A 26,081-nucleotide genomic window follows, 5' to 3' on the forward strand; every position below is an offset into this window, starting at 1 on the left:
ATATACCAATCCAATTTACATAATAACATAGTCGGTCATTATACAAGTTAACTCCAATATTACAATGTCAGCCCAAATAAAGACACCCAAGTTTTGAAGATTGATTTGGTAAAGTTCCGATACTTGGCATCCACTATCATTACTGAGTATCATCATGCACTTAGTAGAAGTAGAGGCTTGGTCCATACTAATCCCCCCCATAGCAGTCTCAAACTTGGTCTATACAGGTGACTCGGTAAAGACTATGTCACTTTGCATAAATTGAATTACTAGTTTACCATCGCTTCACTTAGTAAACACTAACTTCACATATGGCTCAGTTAACACTTGCTTCGCATCACATGAACTGCTAGCTCAGTAGAAACTACAAAGCTTGGTAACCACTGAAGTGCTCTGGTTGAACTACTAGACTTCACACTACCTAATTCTACTTGGTTTGAACTACTACACTTCACAATAACTAAATTCTCTTGGTAACCACTGGAATACTTAGTGGCCACTTAGAATTATTCTAGAAGACTCAATAGCAACTATAGAGCTTGGTAGGTACTAAATTACATGGCAAACACTATAAATTATTCAATGAGCTTGGTAGCCATACAAAATCTGAATAAGTGTTGTCACTAAAAATAAAATTGACTTATATGTCAAAAAACTCCCCCTTTGGCATTAGTGACAAAAACACTTATTAGCTAGACCTTATATGCATCACCATGTGATACTGGCTCAGTAGGGTATACTATTTTGAGATTTTTCAAAAAAAAAATTGTGAGTATATATAGTATACTATACAAAATATCTACAAAATTCTCCTCTGCTATATACATTTTCTCCCTTTGCATGATTCTCCCCCATACAATATACAGTGTCTCACTATACATAGTCTCCCCCCCTTTTTGACAATAATGCCAAAGATTTATTCAAAACCTATTTACATGGAGACACCAAAATGAGATAGAAACTCAAAATGTACTTTAAGAATAAGTGCTAGAGTTTTATCCCAATTCTCTTGCAAAAACTTGCGTGTATGTAGAGTAATTTGAACTTCTGTAGAGGGTTCTATCATGCAATCTCCAATAGAGAAGTTATTGTCATGGATCAAGGTTTTTGAGTAAATAATGTGTTTCTGCATTGTATCCAAGATAGGAAGGATCATATTATAAATAGCTATCAATGTAGACTAAATCCTTGCTCCTTCTCTCAATAGCTCTACCTACATGTCTAATAAAAATATGATCTTCATATGATGTGTAGAGCTTGAACTATGGTCAAGTTGCAACTGTTGAGCACTAGCTTTTAGATCCTCATCAATCTTTTTCATTTTTCTCTTTATCTCCTTTGTGAACTCAGTAACATCACACAAATTTTCAAAAAGTGATGTTACATTTGTAGAAACCTAAATTTGATTACACTGCTTTGGTAATCCTATTTAGTTATCTCTAAAGGCATAATTAATTAAATTCCTATTTAATTAATCCTTTGTCATCCCCTAGCTGATTAATTTAATTAATCATCTATAGTCCTAATTGATAAATCAAATAACATATTATTTATCAATTTAATCCTATTCTTCTATTTAATTCCAAAATCCTCATTTATTAAATAAATCTATTTGATAAATAAAGCCCTCAAATTTAATAACCCCTAAACTATCCTAAATCCTCCATTTAGCCTAATCCACCCCATCCACCCATACTAACCAAGCTTAGCTACTAACTCACCCGCCCTCATTGAATGCCATCCACTTGCAAATCTCTAACAAGCTTAGTCTAATCCTAAATCACCTCTAATCCCCCCCCCCCCCCCCCTAACCTTGTCACATTCCCTAAGTAAGCTTAAAACTGTCCTAAGCCAAGCAAAGTCAACAATCTCAACTCTCTCCAAAATATCCCAACCACTAAGCTTTGAATGCTCTTACAAAGGCCATAAAGACTCTTACAAGCCCATTCATTGCTCTTACAAGCCATTATGAAGGGTCTTTATGAATATATCATCCCTTGAGCCTCATTTGTTGACTCATCCATCCCCTTTCCTCCATCCACTCACCTTGTGACATGTGTCACTCCCTGATTGGTGCTAAACAAGAACAATCCATGTGCTCCCCTTTGAGTGCATCCTAGCCATCCTTAAGCTTTCATCTATCCTTATATCTTAAACCTCCATCCCTCAAGCCCTTATCTTATAAATTAAATCCCCTCCCAAGCCATTTCATCACAACCTTTAAGCCAAAGTTATAATGCTAGTTTGAGAACCAAAAGCCATCAACCATACCTTTATAATGCCAAATTGAGAGCTCACAAAGCTACCAATTTTCCATTTACTCATCCCCACCATTGAAGCATAGAGAAAATTTGAGAATACATACCAATCCTTTACTTAGACTCATCTCTAAATCAAGTGACCATCCTCATTGGGAGAGCCATTCTATGGCTCATTTTTTCATTTGAGGGTTTCACTTTGTTTCTCATATATGTTATGATTTTGATGCTAGTTAATGCTTTGTTCTCTTAATAGATTAGTATTTATTGCTAACATATTTCTCATATACAACATTAGTTGAAGAGGTTTCAAGGTTGGTCAAAATTGAGGAAAGCTCAACTTGATGGATACAATTTTCTGAGCAATATGCTTAAGCACTTTATTGTCAAATTTCTTTTCTTCTTTCTTAATTAAATTATCTTGACCACTAGTGTCCTCATTTAAATTTTGAATTGCCTCTGCTAATTGCAACAAAATAGGTTGAGAAGAATCTACCTCAATACCTAGTGCCCCAAACAAAATATTTTTAGCATCATCAATAATTTTATATTCCCTGTCTCTTTTCTCTCTTAATTTTTGTTGTTTTACCTTCTTTTGGAGGAATTCATTAGCTATATGCATTTGATCCAAAGTAAGATTATAAAAGTCTCATTTGGGAATTTATATTTCCTCATCTAGGTCTATATCCTCTTCTATCTCCTTGCCTCTACTTAAAAATCTTGTACTCAATTGAGCCTTAGGTTCAACTATCCTTGTACTTAATGCCTTTGTATCTGGAATGGAAACAATTGTAGATGTACTAGGACTTGCTATAAAAATTGATATAGTACTAACTGATGGAATACTAACAAGAATGCTTGTTGAATTCAAGACCAAAGAAGTCATAGCTCAAGTATCCATTACTAAAGTAGAAAAAATTGTAGAATTCAAAATTGAAGTACTTATTGGTGAAGAGCTCAAAATTGTAGAAGATGTATTCATGAATGATGACTTGATAGCTAAAGAAGTGAGAGGTTTTAGCTTAGTATATAAAGTGGTATTCACTTCTATCAATGATTTGCTATGTTGTGTGGGGGCAAAGAGTGATTGAACATCTGAAGTGTCTATGGTTGTCACAATAAAACTTGCTAAAGCTATCTGTAAGCTTGATTAGCAACTGATTTTCTTGGAGAGTGAGGAAGTGAGGCAATAATTATATCTACTATCTTCATAGGGTTAGTATCCTCATCATCTTCTTTATCTTCCTTTCCTCCTCTTTATCTTCTTCAACTTCCTCATTGTCAAAATGTGTGGGCTCAGTGTAAGTTTCTTCTTCATCATCATCACTTTCATCATCATCACTTTCATCATCATTATCTTTGACATCTACTACAAAGTCACTTGGTTTATGTAGATGATACAAATTCTTCCACATGCTCTATATCCTTGATCAAAATTAAACAAGTATTAATTCTAAGAGTCATTTTATCTTCATTTTTCTTTAAAGACTATTTTACCTCAATACCTGTCATGCTAGGTAGCAATTGCCTCAGGGTTTGTGCATAAATGTCTTTTCCTATTGATGCAGGAGCATCTAGTGGTTTAAGGGAAATCCCGTATCACACAAAAATATGCTTAGAAATATTTTTTATTTAATGTGTTTTCATTTTTGAATACCCATTTGGGTCAAATAAAGGTTCCAACTATCATAATTCAACTATTATTGTTTTAGGTTAGAGTTTTTAATCACCTTGGGATATGTGTAAATGCTGAAAAAGTAGGACTATGTAATTGAGCCATAATTATGGGTTGTTATAGGGTATAAATTTGAGGGATGGTTATATTTATAATTTAAAACACTCCAAAAAAAGAATCAGGTCAAAAGGCTTCACGGTTAGAAAGTTATTGCAATTTTTTGGTTCTTGGAGACCTCCTAAGAGCACTTCAAAGTAAGATATGGGGCACTAAATAGCCTTGTAAAGGGCCAAAAATGGGGTATGATTGAAGTTGGTCCATACTATTGTAGAGCACTTCAAGATCTTTTTAGAAATTTAAATAATTTGTCAATCAAAGTTACAGTTCAAAAGTTATGCCTCCTGAAAGTTGGACTACCATTTCTAGATTCCTCTAATTTTACACCAACTTCTAACATGATTCATGGAACCTTCTATTTTGGTGGTGGATTCCAATTGGCATGCTCTAGAATATATTCCTAACCCTAAACCATTTGGGGCTTATTTAAGAACATTTCTGGAAGGTAACTCTTAGTGGAGTTAGAGAGAAGGTAGTGTGTGGAGGATTTCTTTTTTTAGAATCATACTATTTGTATACACTAAAAATTGTCCTAAATGACTCTATTAATCTAATTAGTAATGGTCACATTCCTCTACTTATTTAATTAAATTATTTTAATTAAATAAGTTCATTTTTGTCTAAGTATTTAAATTTAATTTAAATACTTCTTAGCTCTAATGTGCTAATTTAAATTAACACATGATTCTCCACATATTCTTTTTCTTTTTTAAATGAATTTTATTTATTTAAAATCCTCCATATTCCCATTAATTCTTCTAGACCTTGATTAATTAATTTTTATTTAATTTAATCTTTATTCAAATCGCCTAGAGGTATGTGCATTCATATGAGTTGTCATCACATCTTTTAAGCACATGGTGTCTACACCATAGAAATCTTCTACACACACATGCCATTTTATCAGTCTTATCTATCTATCTAGAATGTGAGATAAGGTGCTTAGTGTTGGGCCCATTTACTGTTGCACCAAAAGCCATGACTGTTAGTGAACATGGAACACCACATAATTAACCACCTTTGGGCAGGGGAGCACGTTGCATCACCCAACAATCTTCCCCTCGACGTGCATACCAGGTGCTTATGCGGGTCGAGAAGGCACCGGAGAGATTTGAACCCATGACCAAGCCAAAACCAGGCTCTGATACCAATTTTTGGGCCCATTTACCATTGCACCAAAAGCCATGACTGTTAGTGAACATGGAACACCACATAATTAACCACCTGTGGGCAAGGGAGCGCGTCGCATCACCCAACACTTAGTTGTCAATTCTTATCCTTATCTCCTGTGCTTAGATGTCAATCCCTATCCTTATCTCTTAGTGGTTTCTAAGAACATTCTAGATGCTTCCTCCATCCACTTTAAATAGACATCTTGTCTCAAGCTTTCCTCACGACACGAAGAGAACCCCGACTGGGTTAGCAATCATTAGAGGTCCATTAGAATTGCTTATCGTTGCATCATCATTTTGTCATTTTGATTTCTTGCATCATCTAGGCTAGGTACATTTTCCATTTGCATTCATACATCCAAGAGATTCATCCATTGTTGTGTTTCTAAGAGCATACCAAAAATACTCTCCATTGTTATGTTCATAGTTTGAGGTTTGCATAATCTTGGTTACAATTTTATGCAACACATTTTGGCACGCCCGGTGGGACCCACTTCGCAGGTTCAAATTTGTTCAAGCTAAGGTGGAAGGCTCGTGGCTAGAGAATAACTTGCGTAGGGGGCGTCAAATCAAGCCACAAGGTTCGTCACCATCTTTGGAGCGCATGAGGTGAGTACCCTATATTTTGTTCTTCTTTGTTGAAAAAAAAAAATGTATAGGGGCTTGGTTTTCTTCAATTTGCTTTATGCTATTTAGGTTATTTTAAAAAAAAAAGTAATATAGGGGGTTATTTTAATTTTTGCATATGGGGAGGGGAGACAACAATTAAAAGAAAAAAGGGTGTGTTTATTAAAATATAAATCTAAAAAAAATTAAAAAAATTTTAAAAAAATTTCATAAGCCAGAGTCGCCTCAGCCGGCGTCTCCCTCTCTTTTCCAGTCCAAGCCGCCTCCGCCGGTGGCTCCCCCTACTTCCGGCACCGCCGCCACCCCAGCCACTCTCTCTTCTGCCAGGCGCCACCGCCTCTCCAGTGGTTCTCTATTTCCTTCCCCGCGCTGCCGCCTCTACCAGCGGCTTCTCCTTCCTCTTGGCGCCGCTTCCGCCCACGGCTTCACCTTTGCGCCCCTGCCTATTTCCTCTGCCCACGGCCGTTCCTTTTTCTTCTATGGTACTATTCTCCTCGCGGCCGCTATTTCCTCTCATGTTCTCTCCCGTGGCCGCAGCCTGTTGATGCCGCCGCCACCGCTGAGTAACGAGTGTTGCGCCCGCCTTTTTCCTTTACCCACGGTCGTCGCCACCTCTACCTGCTACAATCCTGTCTCCTCCATCACCATCACCATTCCCTCCAGTCTCTGTGGTCGGGAATAAATGCCCTCCGCTGTCGGCTTCATCATCATCCTCGCCCTGTTCTTCTGATGTGGTGGAGGTTCGAACCTTTTACCTTATCGAAACATTTTTTTTAGAGGCTGTTGGCAGTGCCTGCCGCCTTCCTTGGATGTGGTCACTGTTTCTTAGGCTCCCTCTCCGGATTCAAACCCTAATTCTTTGTCACTTGTGCACAGCTCCACCACTTTACAAGCCCTCTAGTTTCTCCCTGCGGCTGACGCATTGAAGCCCTCGCTCCTCCACACATTTTATTTTATAAAACTTTTATTATTGTATGTTTAAAAAAAAATTAAAATTAAAATTTAAAAAAAAAAAAAAAAAATTATTTCCTTCAAAATTTGCTTTCTATTTACTCTACTTTTATTTAGAATTAAGATTATTTTGTGCATTTAGATTTTTATTTTTCTTTTAGCCAAAACATTCAAAAAACTAAAAAATTTTGCTTGTCGTGTGCCTAATTTTTTTTTGCAACATTAAACAAACTTTGTACATTTTAATCACGTGTGTCTTCAATTAGAATAGAAAGCTTAAAATTTCTTTGGTAACAAATGTGTGTCTTTTAAACCCTAGGTCCACTTACGTATTCTCTCCCCTCGTGCCTTTGGGTGATCTTGGGTGCACAAGAAATAAGTGGATTTGCTTTGCATTTTACTAGGAGGCCTGCTTGGGGATTTCATCACCCCTTGGGACGACCTCAACTCCAGCGTTCTGGCGGAGTATAAAAATTGGGAGGTGAATCGAAAGACACCTTTCTTGGAAGTGTAATATTGTCCCTCTTGGCTAAGCCCCAAAGAACTTTATACCTTTGGGAAGTGAAGGAGGAGATTGGGTTACCATCTCCCCCCGGCTGTGTGGTAGTATTTCTTCCATCTAAGACATTGTTCCCTCTTACATATCTTACCTTCATCATTCAAAACATTATTTGACATATTCATCTTCTTTATTTATCTAAATCATTTTCTTGTCATTTAATCACGTTCTTAATTTTCATCCTAGTCATGATTCATCATTATTCATATTCAATTTCCCTAGTCAAGCTCATCATCCATTCTTAACTCGATTCTTCAAATCAGCATTCTTCTAATCCAATCCCTTGTCAAATTTAGTCATCCAAGTCAAACTCAATATTTCAAAAAATTCATTCACGTCTTCTTCTATTTCAATTTGACATCACATATTCTACTTCGGACATAGGAGCATTGTCTTATCATTGGACTTTCATTCAAATCAAACATTCACTTTGTTTACACTATTATAGGGTTATTATCAAATCAAATTGAACCCTCATCCAATCTAAATCCAAACCAAATCAATATCAACTCAATTCAAATTCAATCAAATCAAATCAAAGTCCAATCAGCACAAAGCTCCTAATTCCAAGTTCATATTTCCTCTTCAAATATTTTCATCTTGCATCCATGGATTCAAATTTGCTTCTCTCAATGATTGACAACGTTGCACGACAACATGGTCTCATATTTCCTCCATATCAAGTTCCTTCTCAACATTTCAATTCTAATCTATCTCATGTTCATCATTCTCCTACCTTTGACAAGGGAAATCAATGTCCTTATCCTTCATCCGTAGATAATTCCATCCATAGCCAATATAATTCCTCTGTCATAAATAACCTCGCCATAGAAATTGAGGAACTAAAGAATACACTCTTGAACAAAATAAGTCCGTAGGAAAAGGTCATTTTCTTCGCTATGTGTCCTTCATTTTCTAGCTCTCATACCCCTCCATACAATTCCATTCATGGCCCACACAATGCCTCAGACGTAAAAAACCTTACCAAGAAAATGGAGGAAATGAAGAATTGTCTCTCATATCTCAAAGGCATTAGTTCCCATGTCCCATCCAATCCTAATCCTCCATGTAATCCCCCTTACTATGAACTTAATCCAAATAATTTATCCATAAGTCCACCTCCACAAAATCCTAATCCTATAATTACATCATCTCCTAATACTCCAACAACATCATCTCCTAAGCCTCCAACAATATCATCCCCACCTCGTCAGGGGTATTTCACATCACTTTTGGCTAGATTGAAAATTCAGCATAATGTGAGCCAATCACCCAAAGCCACACCTCCAGTTCCATCTCAAGACCTTCCTTCAAAGCATGATGTTTCTCCTCTAGATTTGAGCACTTCTCCATCCCATCATTCCACTATCCCTCAAGATTCATCTATCCCTCCTAGTCCATCTTCTGATTCCCCTCCTAATCAAGATCAAGACATTACACCTACCATGCACATTACCGATTCCATTCCATCTCCAACATTAGCATCCATAGATATTCCCCTTCATGAAAAAGTTTCTTCCACTCCATTCACTAATACTCCTCCATGTCAAGATCCAATTACTCCATCTCATGATTCCATTTCCTCCATGCCCACATATGATGATCCACTTACCATGCTATATGATCTTCTTTCACCACATGATTCCATTCCTTCCACATCCTCATATGATTCTAGTCCATTTCATGATCCACTCCTTGAGCTATATGATATTCTTTCATGTCAAGATCAAAGTACTCCATCTCATAGTTCCACTCCCTCCATTCCATCTCATGAACCTATTCCATCTCACAATCCACTTGTTCCACTCAATGATCCTCTTCCAAGTCAAGATCAATGCACCCCTTCATCCAAATTTCATGATCCTTCTCCATCTCGTGATCCTATTATTCCTCATGATCCTATTACACCTATCCAATCTCCTCATGAACCCTATACACCTAGAGTCGCATCTTGCATTCAGAATACTAAGTATCCCCTTAAAGAAATAATTCCTCAAGATGTTGGTACACCTTCCACTTTTTCCAATTCCAAAACTCTTCCTTCCACACCTAAAACTTCTCCTTCTTCATCTTACAAGTCCATTCTAGGTTCTTATAGTCCATCCATTCTAGGTCCATATGTTCCATCGTCAAACCCTTCTTCTCTTCCTTCCATATTAGGTCCTTATATACATCCTTCTACCTTATCCATATTTTTCAAATCATCCCCTCATAAAGATCAACAAAGGCGCACATCCTTGAATTCCTTCCAACGTTCACCTTCCATACGTTCTCCATCTTATTTACCTTCATGCACCCATACCATGGCCAATGGAAGTAAATTGGATGCCAAAGAAAAAGAAAACAAAGACAAAAATCCACAAAAGCATAAGGATCAACATGTCCCATTTAAGCGACATGTCCAAGAAAAGAAAAATCAGATCCAAAATGCAATTAACAAGCCACAAAGGCTAAAAATTAAAAGTGCAAAAGTTATGTGGATACCAAAGCTACTTAATGTAGCAATGAATCTCAAAGAAAGATTCCAAATGACATCCAATTCTGCTAATCCATTTTCCAAATCCATTTTGGGTCCTTATACACCCAAATCCGCCATCCCAATTCTATCATCTCCTTCATCCATTTTGGGTCCCTATATCCCAAAATTCCAACTTTCTCCTACACATCCTTTACAATTTACTCCTTTCCACCACCCTTCAAGGTGTGTGCCAATGAAGATCTTTTCACTTCCTTCACAAGTCTTCCAACCTAGTATCCATAAACCATATTTTCCTCCTACCTACTCAACTCCCTTAATCCAAACTTTTTCATAGGTCATTGTCTTCTATTCCTCAATTCACTTTAGCATTCTTTTCCTTACCCTATCAACATCTACGAGAAAATACCAGCAATTCCTTGAAATAATAAACAAATTAAAGAACCATAAATATGAAGGGATACATCCATATACCTAGATTCTTGAGTCCTCCCATTCATTTTCCTACTATGTATTCATTGTCTTCCACTTTCACTTACCTATCCATTAACTTCCCTTTTTCCACTTGCACTCTACACTAGGGGCAAGTTCCATCCATATTGTTCTTCCTTACCTATCTTCTATCTTCCATTGTCATTCCCACTTTTGATCTTGACTTACACTTTCCATATCCCTTCCGCATTATTCATATGTCTTTATACTTTTTCCCATATTTGATCGTGACTCTCATCCATTCATAAGTACCTTCCATATCCTATCCTACATATTCCCATAATTCTTCCATATGTTTGATCTTGACATGTTATCCCTATCTTACATTCCATAGTCCTTGTCACGTTCATGTTCATGCATCCATTTTCCATCCATATGCATACATATTCCCATCTTGTTTTCATGTTCATTCATATCTTTTCCCTCCATAATCCTATGAACGTCTATCGTTCTTCCATATACCCTTGATCTTGGTTATCCATTTCATTTCATCCACTTCTTATCACACATTTCCTTCATATCCTTCATATCATTATCCCTTTTCCATTCATATCCTTCATATAATTATCCCTCTTCCATATCCTTCATATCATTATCCCTTTTTCATGCCTACCTTCATTCCACTTTCATACCCATGCTCATAATCAATACTAGAGGCACAACAACAAAAATGTTCATACATGCTTAAGAAGAGCACATCCCTTTTCTTCCTCCATATGCGAGCTTTCACACCATCCGTTCATTTTCATGCAATCCTTCCTCTCCATTATTTCCTTCCATTTTCATATCCCTTGAATGGGGCATTTTTGGTCACTCCTTTGAAATATGGTTCCCCATTATAACTATATTCATTGGTCATCCATATTATTCCTCCATTCATATATCTACCCAACCTTCCTATCCATTTACAAATACCATGGCTCTCCTTGTCATTGGTCTCAATCCATTCTATTCCACATTCATTCACTTCTATTCATTCATATCCAATTCAATTCAAGCCTCCCAATCTATTCAGTCAATTCATTTATCCTCTAATCTCATCATATTCTTTTCTTCCAATCACTTCATTCATATTATTTCCATAATCAATTCCTTCATTCTATTTGCATCTACCTTGATCAAATTTCTAGTCTTCCATTCAACACATTTTCCTCTAACAGAATATTTATTATTTTCATAATCGATTCCTTCCATTTCATTCCAATTCATTCATCCATTATCTTATCTTATTCATATTCTCACCGCACTGAGCTTCCATCCATAAAACCAACCTCATCAAATAGTGATTGCAAACAAGCTTACACAAATTCACATTTAGACTCAATGATTTGAGAACATCATTCCTTTTACTGTCATTTCTAGAAACCAATCACAAATATCTCATTTCAATTCAATCAATCAATCATTTTTTGCCTTACAAGATGAATCCTTCCTACATAGGCTTAGCAATTTAACAAATTTATCAGGTTCATGGCAAGCATGGTGAATTGAATGACTACTTAGTCATAATGTCTTCTTGTTAATTTTATCTTTGTGTGTCAATGATATCCTTCCTAGTGTACCTCAATCTTCTATATCCTGGTATCATTTGAATGACTTATCCTGATTACACATGTAGTTTGCAATATGATCTATTTTCATGATTCTTTAGCACATCTATGTGAGTTTCAAGTTATGTTAATGCATTGCTCATTGGGGGCAACAGGTTAGCACACTTTTCACCAAGCTCCTTAAAAAGACTTTGGGTGTGCCCAGACCTCTCCAGTGCGTATATGTCATTTGTTCCCCCATGACTCTGAAACCTACATCCATTGTGTTAAGAGTCTAATACACACAAAGGAATCTTGTCATCTATGCTTCTATAGCATTTGGTGCATAACTCCTATTGCAATATTAAAATAAGGTTTTTCTCTCCATATGAACACAATTGAATCCCTTGCATTCATGTAGTTAAGTTTGCATTTAGATTATCATTTTCCACTACCCTTCTTCTTTTTCATTGTCACCAGTCCTCTCCTATCTTCTCTAGGGCAACCTATATTTTCTTTGATATGATGCCATACCGACATCACATCAAAGAGGGGCACTATTGTAAACCAATAGGGAATTTTTCATTGATAATAATATTTCCCTTTTATTGTGTCTTCATTCTAGTCTTTGGATGTGTCTCCATCAAGTGGTATCAGAGCTGGTTTTTCCTGAGTGTGTAGACAGAGCACTAACTATGAGGAAATTTGCACCAAGACTATTTGTTTGTGGGTTTGAGTCAAGAAGATGCCTTCACAAAGAGAGTGTGGTGGAAGGGCCAGAGTTGTTAATCCTGAGGATGTTAGAGCCCTCCAAAGGTAGGTTGAAGAATTGCAAGAGGAGATCCATAGAGGACTCAATGTTGCCACAGGCAACACAAGTGAGGAAGAAAATGAAGAAGAAGAAATTGGATAGGAAGGGCAAGGTGAAGGAGAAGTCCTAAATCAGGTACAGGAAAGGCTTTTTAGGGCCATTTCTAAGCTTGGAAAAATACCTAAAATTGATGTGGATTTTTTTTTAGGAAATCTAAACCCAGAATAGTTGATCGACTGGATCAATGAACTAGAGGAGTATTTTGAGTATGAGGATATTAGGGTTTTAGATAGAGTTAAGCTTGTGAAGACCAAAATGAAAGGCCATGCCAAAATTTGGTGGCAACAGATTTAGCTAGAAAGAAATAGAAGAGGAAAGGAGAAAATCACAAGATGGGATCGCATGGTGGACAAAATAAAGAAGCAGTCCGTTCCTGTTGACTATGAGCTTGATTTGTTCAAGAAAATGCAAGGATTAAAGCAAGAAGGAAAATTTGTCCAAGAATATATGGAAGGATTTTACCAGCTTCTTATTAGGGCAAGGTGTGTAGAAGAAAATAAGGAGAAGGTTGTTCATTACCTCAGTGGGTTATGACCTAGCATTCATGAGGAGTTAAGTCTAGAGAATGACTAGCATTGCAGAGGCATACCTGTTTTCCCTAGGAGTTAAAGAGAAGCTAAATAAAAGGTTTGAAGGAAGGAAAAGAAGGTCTAGTCAAGGAGGAAGGGGTGGCAATAGGTCATCTAGAGGCCAAAATGAAACCCAAAAGAAAAATGAAGATGTGGGTACTAGCAGAAACCAGAGAAATGAGGGTTTCAACCGCTCCTATGAACAAAACTTTGGAGATCAGAGAGGAAGAGGTAGAGGAAATGGACAAGGATCAGGAAGAGGAGGCTTTCATGGTACCTATTTTCATTCTAATGAAGAAGTTCATTGTGCCTTTGAATGCCCTCAATGACAAGGAAGGTCAGATAGGAGGGTTAATGGTCAAGCAAGGGTTGCTCATGTGGATGAAGATGCATAGTCATTACATTGTGAGGATGTAGAAAGAGGAGCGGTTCTCATAAATGAAAGGGTCTAACTAAGTGGTGAGACTGAACTTGGACAAAGGAGTTTGTTTCATACCAAGTGCAAGTGCGGGCATAAGTGTTGTGATGTGATTATTGATGGTGGTAGCACTGACAACCTAGTGTCTGATGAGATGGTCTCTAAGCTAAAGCTTAGAAGGGAGAAACACTCCCAACCCTATCAGATTGCCTGGGTGAAGGATGATCATAAGGTTTTGGTCAATGAACAGTGTTTGGTGAAGTTCAAGATTTGGAGTTACAGTTGATGAAGTTCTCTGTGACATTATTCTAATGGATGTCTACCATTTATTGTTGGGAAGACCATGGAAATTTGATAGACATGTTGTACATGATGGTCATGCAAAAACATACTTTCTGACAAAGGATGGAGTTCACCACAAACTGAAGCCCATGATAAAGGAAGGTGAAAATGTATATAGTAGTGATAGGATATGTCTTGTTGATGGAAGAAATTTTTTGGATGTTATGAAACATTAGGGTATGTGTTATACTTTGATTCCTAGAAGAGATAAGGAAGCTATTAGTGAAATTCCACCTATTGTTTCAAGCCTATTAAGTGAGTATGGAGATGTCATCTCTGATAATGTTCTAGAAGGGTTGCCACTAGTAAGGCAAATTAGTCATCAGATAGATTTAATCCCTGGAGCTAGTTTTCCTAACAAGGCTTCTCATAGGATGACTCCTACTGAAACTGAGGAGGTAAAAAAATAAGTTCGGGAGCTATTGAGGAAGGGTTTGATTCAAGAGAGCCTGATTCCATGTGTAGTACCTATAGTACTATCACCGAAGAAGGATGGAGAGTGGAGAATGTGCACAAACTCTTTAGCTATAAATAGAATAACCATCAAGTATTAGTTTCCTTTGCCAAGAATGGATGATCTTATGGACTGTTTGAGTGGGGCTCAATACTTCACAAAGATAGATCTCAAGAGTGGCTATCACCAGATATAGATATAAGAGGGAGATGAGTGGAAGATTCCATTCAAAACCAAGGAGGGTCTATATGAGTTGTTAGTCATGCCTTTTGGATTAACCAACATGTCAATCACCTTCATGTGGCTTATGAATGAGGTACTAAAGAAATTCTTGGGAAAATTTGTTATTGTTTGTTTGGATGATATTTTAATTTTTAGTAAGACTTTGGATGAACATTTATTGCACATTCATAGAGTCCTTGAAAGGTTGAGGGAAGAGAAAATTTTGATTAATTTGAAGAAGTGTAGCTTTGTAAAAAAGGAGTTAGTCTACTTGGGATTTGTTGTATCATCTGAGGGTCTCAAAATGGATCCAAAGAAGGTAAAAGTCATCATGGAATGGTCTACTCCAAGGTCTACTATTGAGGTGAGATCATTTCATGGTCTAGCTAGTTTTTATAGAAAGTTCATTAAGAATTTCAGCGGTATATGTGCACCCCTGACTAAAAGAATAAGGGGGGATAGGAAAAAGTTCAAGTGGACTATAGTAGCTGCAAGGAGTTTTGAATTGTTGAAGAAGAAGGTGATAGAGCAACTTGTGTTGGCAATTCTAGATTTTAGTAAAGTGTTCCAGGTAGATTTTGATGCTAGTGGTAGTGGTATTGGGGCTGTATTGAGCCAAGAAGGTAAGCCTATTGCATATTTTAGTGAAAAATTGAATGATACAAAGAAGAAGTATTCTACTTATGATCAGGAGTTCTATGCAATCATTCAGGCCTTAAAGAAATGGAGGCATTATTTATTGCCAAAATAATTTTTCTTGTATACTAATCACAAGACATTGCAGTACCTAAATAGCCAAGGTAAATTGAACTAGAGACATATGAAGTGGGAAGAGTTCTTGTAGAGCTATAAATTTGTGTTGAAACATAGAAGTGGAAGGTCTAATAGGGTTGTAGATGTATTGAGTAGGAGATAGTTGTTTCTTATAGTAATCTAGGTTGAAGTGGTTGGGTTTGATGAACTCAAGAATTTGTAGCCTAAGGATCCTAATTTTCTTAAAGCATGGAAGGCTTGCAAAGAACCTGTTACTATAGATAGAACTAGATGGCTTTATTAAATGAATCAAGATGGTATGTTGTTCAAGCACGGTAAATTATGCATTCCAAGGAGTTCCATAAGGGAAAACTTGATCAAAGAGAAACATAGTTGGGGAATGGTAGGATACTTTGGTCAAGATAAGGCCATTTCCATTCTCAGAGAACATTATTTTTTGCCTCAAATGTCAGAAGATGTGAAGAAATTTGTGCAGAGTTGTCAAGTATGTCAAGTAGCCAAAGGATTTAGTCACAATACTAGACTTTATCAGCCATTACCTATTCCGTCAAAGCCTTGGGAGGACGTAAGTATGGATTTTGTTCTTGTATTACTAAGGACACAAAGGGGTAACGACTCAGTATTTGTGGTGGTTGATAGGATCTCCAAGATGGAAAATTTCATCCCATGCCACAAGACTCATGATGCTATACATATTACAGATTTGTTTTTTAGAGAGGTGGTGAGACTACATGGCCTCCCAAAGAGTATTGTTTCCAACAGAGATACTAAATTTGTGGGATATTTCTAGAGGACTTTATGGAAGAAGTTGAGGATAGAATTGAGGTTTAGTTCTACATATTATCCATAGTCTGATGGATAGACCAAAATGGTAAATAGAAGTTTGGGCAATTTGCTGAGGTGTTTAGTGGGAGATAAGCCCAAGGGGTGGGATTTGATTCTACCACAAGTAGAATTTTCTTACAATAACTTTGTAAATATGAGTATCAGTAGATCACCATTCCAAATTGTGTACAGAAGTAGCCCAAGGAATAAACAGTGATAGGAGGTTGTGTTTGCCATTGAATATCTCACACCCAAAAATGTTTCATGACTTACCACTTTGGGAATGTCTAGTGTCCATACCTGAGAACCCATGTTTCAAATTTTTAGTCATTTTGAGTTTGTTTGACTAGGTTTTGACTTCCTCAAATTTGGTCATTTAATTCTCATATTGATGCAATTAGTTCAAAATTCTAGGAAGCCCTATTTGATGTGTTATAATATTTACCCAGTTGACCCAAATGCTAAAATTCCTTTTGCATTGCATTGTAGATGTGAGAGACTTGTTATGTTTCAAGTTTCAGCTTATGATGAATCCATTTGATCAGTTTTCAAACGCGGTTACAAACGTAATTTAAAACTTTTTACTAGTTAGAACATTTGCAAATTTGTCGGAACCCTTATTCGTGATGTTATAACTCCCAATATATGATAGGTGAGATTGAATGGATTGCACCATTGTGTTTTCCTCCAAAAATTATTTAAATGTGAGAAGTTTCACATCTTGATGAATTTATTTGCACACTTTTCCAGGTCAATTCCATTTGCAAAAATTGCTTTTTTGCCATTGTTTCAATTTGCAAAATCCAAGTACACCACTTTGACCACTCGCCATTTGTGCCCAGTTATTTGTCATGAGCCCAAATCATAGATCCATAATCTCCTCATGACAAAAAACTAGTGTCCCAATTTTTGTTTCCCCATGTGCTCATTTGTTCAGTTTTCAAGGCCAAATCCAAATCCAGTTTATTATTTTCTAACATGCTTTCTTGTAGGTAGTTCTAGAAGGTCAACTTTGATAGTGAATATCTTATGACCTTGAATTCATCATGAGATGAGATTTGACAGGGTGAAAGAGTGCAGAGAAAAGAATCAGTGTGCCATTTTTTAGAGCCTGATCAAAGGTTTGGATTAGTTTTTAAGGCCAGTCAAAAAACCTCTTGACGCAAACATTCACAATTTGCTAAAAGTGGGTAAATGAGTTTTAATGATCATATTAATGCTTGAAATCAATTTTAGTCAATATTAAAAGGTGAATAGATCATTTTGGCATTTTAGTTGTTCAGAAATGATTTTATTTTTGCCAAACCCACTTTTGGGCCTAACTGACTCCATCATATGAGTTTGAGTTTTGTAGAATCCTAAAGGTGTCTTGATGATGTAAAAAGGGGAAACTAGGGGTTGACCCAAGGGTGCCCATGATGGTATAGGAATTATTTTGAGAATTTTTATAGTTGTCTTTGTTACAAAAATTAATGATTATAGACAATCATTGCAGTTTAGGGACTTAGATAAAAAAGGAGAAAATCTTTGTACAAGGAAGGGCTATAGACAAAAGGTCTCTATATATGACCTCATTTTTGGTATTTTAGTGCACTTGTCAATTGGAAATATAGTTCCAATTTTTGGGCCATCTAAAGTTGGATCTCCTATAGGTGGGAAAGATAAAGCGAATAAGTCAAGACTTGTTAATATTATTGGGCTAGACTCAATTCATCAATATTTATTGTTTGTAGCTTTAGGAGAACTCTATTGTAGGAAACATTGGAACAAATGCCTACAATTCATAGTATTAAGGATGAGCTAGTACCATATCTTGTTAGGTCACAATTGAGGTGTGGACCATCATCAAGCAATAAGATATAGGGAGAGGAAATGAGAAACTAAATTGATGCTTTGCCAAAAATGATTCATGGCCATTTAATCAACCTATCTCTGGGGTCCTAGGATCACATTATTTTTCTTTGTATGTCATTGGTTAAAATTTTGATGGAGGTGCCCTAAAATTTTGTGCATATATTGCAAACAAAGATAAATTCTATGCACAACTAAATTCTATTTAGACCTTTGAGGACATAAATAGAGATATCATGGGATGGGCTACTCATCTCACAGGTTACATAGTATCCAAACACAATAACATTGTTCATCGCTCAGTAGATACAGTGCTAAAACTATAATTGGGTCACATTGTATGCTTGGAGAGGGGTATCAAATGGTGACAAATATATTGTCAAACAGTCTATTGTAGGGCACCATTGTAGAATTGGTTCAAATGTAAAGATTGTTAATTCAGTTGTAATGAACCATGTAACAATTGATGATGGGTGCCTCATTTAAGGATCTGTAGCTTGTAGTAATGTACACCTTCAAGAATGAGGAGTAGAAGGACTTATTCATCAAAAGAGGTAGTGACATAAAGCAAGCATGGAATCTGCATATTGAGAGTTACAAGCCCAATCGCATGTTTTGAATGTCTGAGAAGCCAATCAAAGAGCAGACAAAAATGAGTAAAGGTTGCAGGCACATAAGAGAAGCTGCTAGCCAGTAAGAAGGAACATGAAACATTTGAAAAGAAGCCCCATGATAGAGCCTCAATGATGGAAGCCGCTAAAATGTAGGCCAGGAAAGAAGCCTCAGTCCACAACTAAGACAAGAGGCATTCACATAGGGTAGCAGTCCATTACCTTAAATAATGGAGTCCACACATAAAAAGGAGACCCCATACTTGCAGCAGGAACAAGAGTCAACACCATGAGGAGGAATCTAAATCATAGTTGAAAATCATGGCAAAGGCATGAGTGTAAGACATGTTGTGAGCTGCATCCCATGTCTGAAGAAGTTGCTTCCAATCAAAGAAAATGCACACTAGAAGACCAACAATTAAAATGTAGTGATAGAGAATACCAAGAAAATAAAAAGTGTGGGGGATCAATTCTATAAAGAGGAATCCACATAGTCAAGAATGAATAGCTAACGTGGAGGACTAAATGAGTTAAAATGGCAAAGGTGGGCAGAACCCTTTTTGTTGGACTAGATAACAAGGGAAGTGAAGCATTTTTTGTCTATCAACTTAAATGTGAGGGGATAGTAGATGCAATCCTAGTTCCAAATCATTGCTTAGCATTAATAAACTCTATAACCACATGTTGAAACAACATAGATCTTCACAACAAAAAAATAAAGCCGTAGACCATGCAAGTGTAGAACTCCATGTCAATAGCTAAGGTAGAAAAAGAAATCCATGGTGGTCAATACCAATGGAATTATAATCTATACCAGTGGAAAAATCAATGAGAGTATATGTGAATAGAGGGGAAAGCTAGTAAAAGTGTTTTATCCCACATGCCCCATGGGTGGAGATCTTCATTTGTTTAAATAAAATTTCAAACACAAGATATAATGTCTTATGACAAGCACCTTTTGTGAAGGCAAAGTGACGCATGGGGGTCCCACTGATGATGTTAGCCAGGTTGACTAAGAATTTTTTTGAATGAATCTGTAGGTGCCTTGATGTGGAGACTGACTCACAAGATGCTGCCACATGGCACATCCTACGGCCAATGCTTTCCCACTCCATGGAAGTGCTTGATGGATAAGGAATGGGAGAATAAGCCTAGGTGCCATGTGGCCATGGGCCCAGGTTGTAGTTCATCAACAATAGACCCAGACATGGCCTAAGATTTTGACATGTGGTTGGTAAAAAATGATGGGTGCTTGACCATAAATTAACTTGCAAGGTAGATAACAAATGTGGGTAAGTGAGCTGCCACCATGTGGCAACGAAACTAGTTGTAGATAGAGGCACAAGATGTTGCCACATGGTAGATCCAACGAATGGGGAATTTCTACAAAATGAAGATGCAAGATGTTTAGATAATATGAGTAAGTTAGCTGTTGACATGTGTCAATAGGTCTAGCTTAGATGGTGATGTGGCACTGCATACAAGGTGATGACAAGGTAGTCTAGTGGCAAAGGTCAGAAAATTAGATACTGCCATGTGTCACAGAGGTCAAACTAGGGTTGACCCTAGATTTAAAGGGTAGGTAAAAATTCAAAAATGATAAAAAATTGTTTTTTCTCCAAAGTGCACATACAGGATTATAAAATCAAAAGAGGCACCTACACTAAAGTATAAACTTTAGAAATTTTTTGAATTTTTGAATATCAAAGTTGCAGACCTGATAGTTATACCAGAGGGGGACATTTTCGAATTGATTTTCAAGGGGTTTCTGAGAGGCTAACATAGCAATATTATATATCACTAAAATTGTGAGAAGAAAAACTTTTTGATTTTGGAGTTTGTTTCTACACATGAATTCATGGGTTCAAGTTATAGCCAAAAACATGAAATTTGGGGCCTTCTCAGTAAAAAGAGCTAAAATTGAAAATGCAGTTTTGAGGATCAATAATATATAGTCAAAATGCAGTTTGGGTAACAATTTAACTACTTTGAAGTCAATTGAATTAGGATTTCACTAGCATTTCATACTGTTATCAAATATTTTGAAAAACAAAAGGGATTTCACCATTTAGCAAGAGACGTTTGCAAATAAGTTATAGTGTAATGATGAAACAAAATCAAATCAATAGTAGAGAGAAGAGAGAGGTGATTCAGTTGCAAGAGATGTAATTTCAAGTGAATAGATGTTAGTTGCATATCAGATTTAGGAATTCATCTATCTTCTATATCTTTCTTTCTTTCTTTCATTGTAGGGGTTGGAAATTTTCTCTGGGTAATACCAGTAGGGTTCCAATGTTTTACTGTGAAACCATTTTCTTTACCATATTCTCTCTTGTATGAATAGCATTAGGAAGGATAATACAGATAGTTCAAATCTATTAGGTGTTTTATGTGTTTTCATTTAATGCATATGAATGTATTGTTTGAAGGAAATTAATACAAAGAACATTAGATGGTTGAGTTTTATCTTGGATCTTGTCTCCTTTATCAGTGAGCTTCAATGTTCTATGATCTTTGAACAAAGATCCTAGGTCATAGTTGTAATCCCTTAAGGTTGTATGTTTTTTCATTGTTGCTTATAACCCAAGGGGTTATGTAAATGCTTTAGAGAATTCAATAGGGTTGCAAGTTTATTGATGAGGATATCATGTAAGAATGAGGTTCGGATTGAGCATAGATGTCTATTTACAAGTTGAATAGATAGATCATATATCTAAATATATAAATAAGTATCAGCTATCCATATGTATGCATTTGATTCATGGATTTTCCCAATGGATTAGGCATTGGTTAGCTATAGGATCATTAAAATCTTACTGATGCATACCTGAAGGTTTTGTTGAATTCAATATCTTATTAATAAAAATTATTTTAGTATTTCATTTTTTGTAGTGGACTGAAAAGAACTAACCCTCACTCAACTTATGAGATTCATAGATTTGCATTCAACTACTATAGATCTATGTCATTTCATGAGTTGTTAGAAGATATAAGGGGATTTCATTTGCAATAAATAGATTCAAGAATATGTTTTGTCACTAGTATGGTATCAATTGAATTTGAGGTCTACCCACCTAGCTCTTGTAGAGATTGAAGTGAAGAAGGAGTTATGCCTTGTAGTTGGACCAAGACTATAGTTAGGTGTATTTGTCATAGGATTTTTCTAGCCTTAGATGCATTGGTTTGGTTTCTTGGTCATTTTCAAAATTGTTAAATCAGGAGCCAACACAATCAATAGTATAAAGCTAGGGTTGATCAAAGGAGGGGACATAAGGAGTTCCAAGTAGGGGATATGGTTATGATACACTTACAAAAGGAACGGTTTCTAGTGGATACTTATAATAGGTTGAAGATGAAGAAATTTAGCCCCTGTAAAATTTTGAAGAAACGTGACTCAGGAAATGCATATGAGGTGGAGTTTCTAGATGGGATTTAGATTTCTCCTATCTTCAACATTGCAGACTTAATAGAATATCATGATGATGGCACAGACAAGGGGTTGATGCTAGAACCATTTCCAATTCCTTCTTCTAAGAAGGATGAGATAGAAGATATTTTAGATAGTCATGTGGGTAGGAGTATGAGAAATAGACAATATGAAGAGTACTTGGTGAAGTGGAAAGGATAACCAAGAGAGGACTCAACTTGGATATCAATAGCGGAGGTTGCCCATTTAAGTTTTCCTCTACCATAAAATGACAGGGTCACTTTTCAATCTACCCTAGGTGTCTAATGCAGGAGCATCTAGTGGTGTAAGGGTAATCTTGTATCACCCAAACATATGCTTATAAATAGTTTCTATTTAATGTGTTTTCATTTTTGGATACCCATTTGGGTGAAATAAAGGTTCCAACTCTCACAATTCCACTATTAGTGTTCTAGGTTAGAGTTTTTAAGAACTTTGGGATACATGTAAATGCTAAAAAAGTAGGACTATGTAATTGAAACATAATTATGGTGAGTTAGAGGGTGTAAATTGGAGGGATGGTTGTATTTGTAATTTAAAACACTACAAAAAAAGAATAAGGTCAAAAGGCTTCACAGTTAGAAAGTTATTGCAAATTTTTGGTTCTTGGACACCTCCTAAGAGTGCTTCAACGTCAGATATGGGGTACTAAATGGCTTGACACATGGTTGAAAAATGGGGGATGTGTGAAGCTGGTCCATAGAGCTATAGAGAACTTTGAGATCTTTCTAGAAATTTAAACGATTTGTCAATCAGAGTTATGGTTCAAAAGTTATGTCTCCTGAAAGTTGGGCTACCATTTATGGATTCCTCTAATTTTACACAGACTTTTAACGTGATTTTTGGAACCTTCTCGTTTGGCAGTGGATGCCAACTGGAATGTTCTAGAATTTATTCCTAACCCTAAACCATTTGGGCCTTATTTAAGAATATTTCTGGCATTGTAAAGGCAGCTCTTAGTGGAGTTAGAGAGAAGGTACTATGTGGAGGATTTCATTCTCCAAAATCGCACTATTGTAAGCCCCTAGGGAATTTTTCATTGATAATAATATTTCCCTTTTCTTATGAGTTCATTCTAGTCTTTTGATGTGTCTTTGTTAGCTATTTGCATTGTAAAGTCCCATCTTGGCTTTATTTTCTCTAATAATTCATTAGAGATTTGAGAGGCTATTTGATTTGGTGAATACTTCCATTTCCACATTTTGGTCAACACTAGTTCTTGAACCTATTTCTTCTCTGCCTCTATCCTAGTTTCATACTTCAAGGATTTGAAATTTTTTATTACTATGCCTTCTCCCATCTATTTCAACTTTTCTTGGAAGGTGGGAGGAGGTTTGCTAAGGAAAATTTTACTGCGTTTCTTCCTGGACCTCCTTGTGAAGATAGTAGTGGATGGCTTAGGTGGCTTGGTGATGATCACCTTGCCTTTCTTCTTCATAGGTTCTTTTTCTTCTTATGATTCCTCTTCATCATCTACCTCTTCCTCTATATCTTCTCCTATGCCCTCAATTAACATAAGAGGCATGCTTGATTTTAGCTTTACTATCCTCCTCTTACCTTTGTTAACCACTTGTGGGAGCTTTATCTCTATCTTTATCCTTACCTTTGCCTCATCATATGTTCCAAATTATTATGTCATTGGATCAACAGGTTCATTTATCAAAGCTTTAGTAATGTCCTTTGTTTCATCAATGTTTATGTCATAATCAAGAGGTTTTACCCATACAATTCTATGTTTTACTACTTGAATGTAGACTTTGTCACTATCTACTATGAAAAAAAATCATCTTTGTAATCTTCTACCAGCTTCTTTGGTATTCTGAATCTATTATTCATTTTCTTTTTGAATACTTCAAATTAGTTGTCCATAATTCTAGCAAAGTTCTCTCCCATTTCTACAATGTATTCAATAATCTGGTATAGTATAGGCACATCTTTTCTCCATACTACCGTTCCTTTGGGAGGGAAGAACTTATGAACATAGAAGAAAAAACAAGTCAACAAAGAGCCAAATTTGCAAGGGTTGTTGTTGGAAGTCTGAATACTTTCCATGTTCTTGCTGAGTTGTTTCAATAATAGATCTAACAAGTCATAAGACAAATTGTTCTTCACAACTTTGTAAGCTAAGTCCATAGCTTCACATGTTACACTATTGAGGTAGCTCGAACTATATATGTTGTGAACTATCACATGTATCCCAAATTTCAGTTCTACATTAGTTACATTGCTGATTTTCATGCCTCTATCATCCCACTCGGCTAGGGTTTTCTCTTTCAGCTCGGCCTGACCTAAGATTTTGGTGGTTTTAGCTTTAGTGAACATGGGGAGGCTAGTGATGCAATAAATCATTTTCTTTGTGATTAAAACTAGTTTCCCAAGTCATAGTTAACCATTATGCACCTCACTTAGAATGTATATGATCTATTTGATTTGAAAACCTTAGGGCATGCGAGGAATGTGGGTCAAACCTTTGTCTTCCAAATGTTTATGCTCAAGTTTGAGAACTCCATTAACACATAATTCACCTAGGGCATCATCCATTTCTAGGTTTCTAATTTCCTGAATAGAACACTTAATAAGTTTGAATATCATTAATAAGGAGTACCTTAGGTGGGATTTGGGATTAAGCTCCGCTTGGCTCAAGGGTTTCAGTGATTGCAAGCACAAGTTTGAAGTCTAACATTTTCCACTCAACTCCTTGAACCAACATCTCATACCCTTTCTTTTCTTTTTTGCTACTTCTTGATGCCATTATACTCAATAAATTGTGAAAACCTTGATAATCTACTACAAATTCACTTGAATTCACTTGATCACACTAGAATTTGCTTCTTTTCCATAGCACTTAGATTTCATGGTGAAAAATGAATTTGATTTCATGCTATTTGTTAAAACTTCACCATTAATGCTTGGTATAAAGGTAGTTGGATTGACATCATTCTTGACATCATGCTTGACATTATGCTAAATAGCCTATCATCCACTATTCTATTGATTAGTTGGTGAAAGCTTCATGACTCAGTAATCATGTGTGTCTTGTTACTCTTGACCTTGCTTGGTAGAGTCCATGACTGTACTTTAATCTATAGAGAATGTAACTCAATGATAACTAATACTGATCTTTCTCAGTGATCCTTTTGTATCTTGAATACTAGTTTGGATCTTTTTCACCTTTCAATTGGAACTGTTTGAATGTGACCTTGATAACATAGTCCCAGTTATCCTTTAAAACCCTAGTTGGAAATGGTGGAGTCACCCACTTCTTGAGTGATATGACCATCATTACTTGAACTAGCTTCCTTGGTAGATTTAGGAATCCATTGTTGCCTCATCTACTTTCAACTGTTATCTACTTTTACCTTCTTTTCACCTTCAATTTTACCTATATTCATGCAATTTTTGGCTAGATGACCAAATTTAATACAAGTAAAACATCTTATGGTGGTATCTCTCTTCCTTGTGTGATTTTTAACACAATTCATGCCAATGTGTCCAAATTCTCCATAGTAATTACATATACCCTAAGTGTTGTAGTGCCAATCGAATATCGCTTTCACAATTTTCTCTTCTAGATTGAATGACTTAGTTCTACAATCTGATGCCTTGTGACCTTGTTTCTTGCATTTGTGAAACTTTTCCTAAAATTTTAATTTCTCTTTGCATTCATTATTCTTGTGACCATGCTAGCTGCAATTGTAGCATTTCCTTTAAATTTTTCTTTACCATTACTCCAACATTTGTTTGATGTATGACCTAACTTACCATAGTGATTGCAAGTAGGTCTTTAATTCCTTTGAGCACATTGTTTGGAGGATTCAACTT

The 26,081-nt window shown here is 36.3% G+C and overlaps 1 pseudogene; it reads left to right on the top strand.

The window, feature by feature from the left end:
- LOC149537440 (uncharacterized) overlaps positions 1-18,707 on the top strand; it is a 37,363-nt pseudogene extending 18,656 nt beyond the window's left edge.
- Positions 18,708-26,081: the final 7,374 nt, after the last annotated feature.

This window comes from Cupressus sempervirens, chromosome 9 (assembly GCF_028749045.1).
Source record: "Cupressus sempervirens isolate cs-2001-9-10 chromosome 9, ASM2874904v1, whole genome shotgun sequence".
Classification (NCBI taxonomy): domain Eukaryota; kingdom Viridiplantae; phylum Streptophyta; class Pinopsida; order Cupressales; family Cupressaceae; genus Cupressus; species Cupressus sempervirens.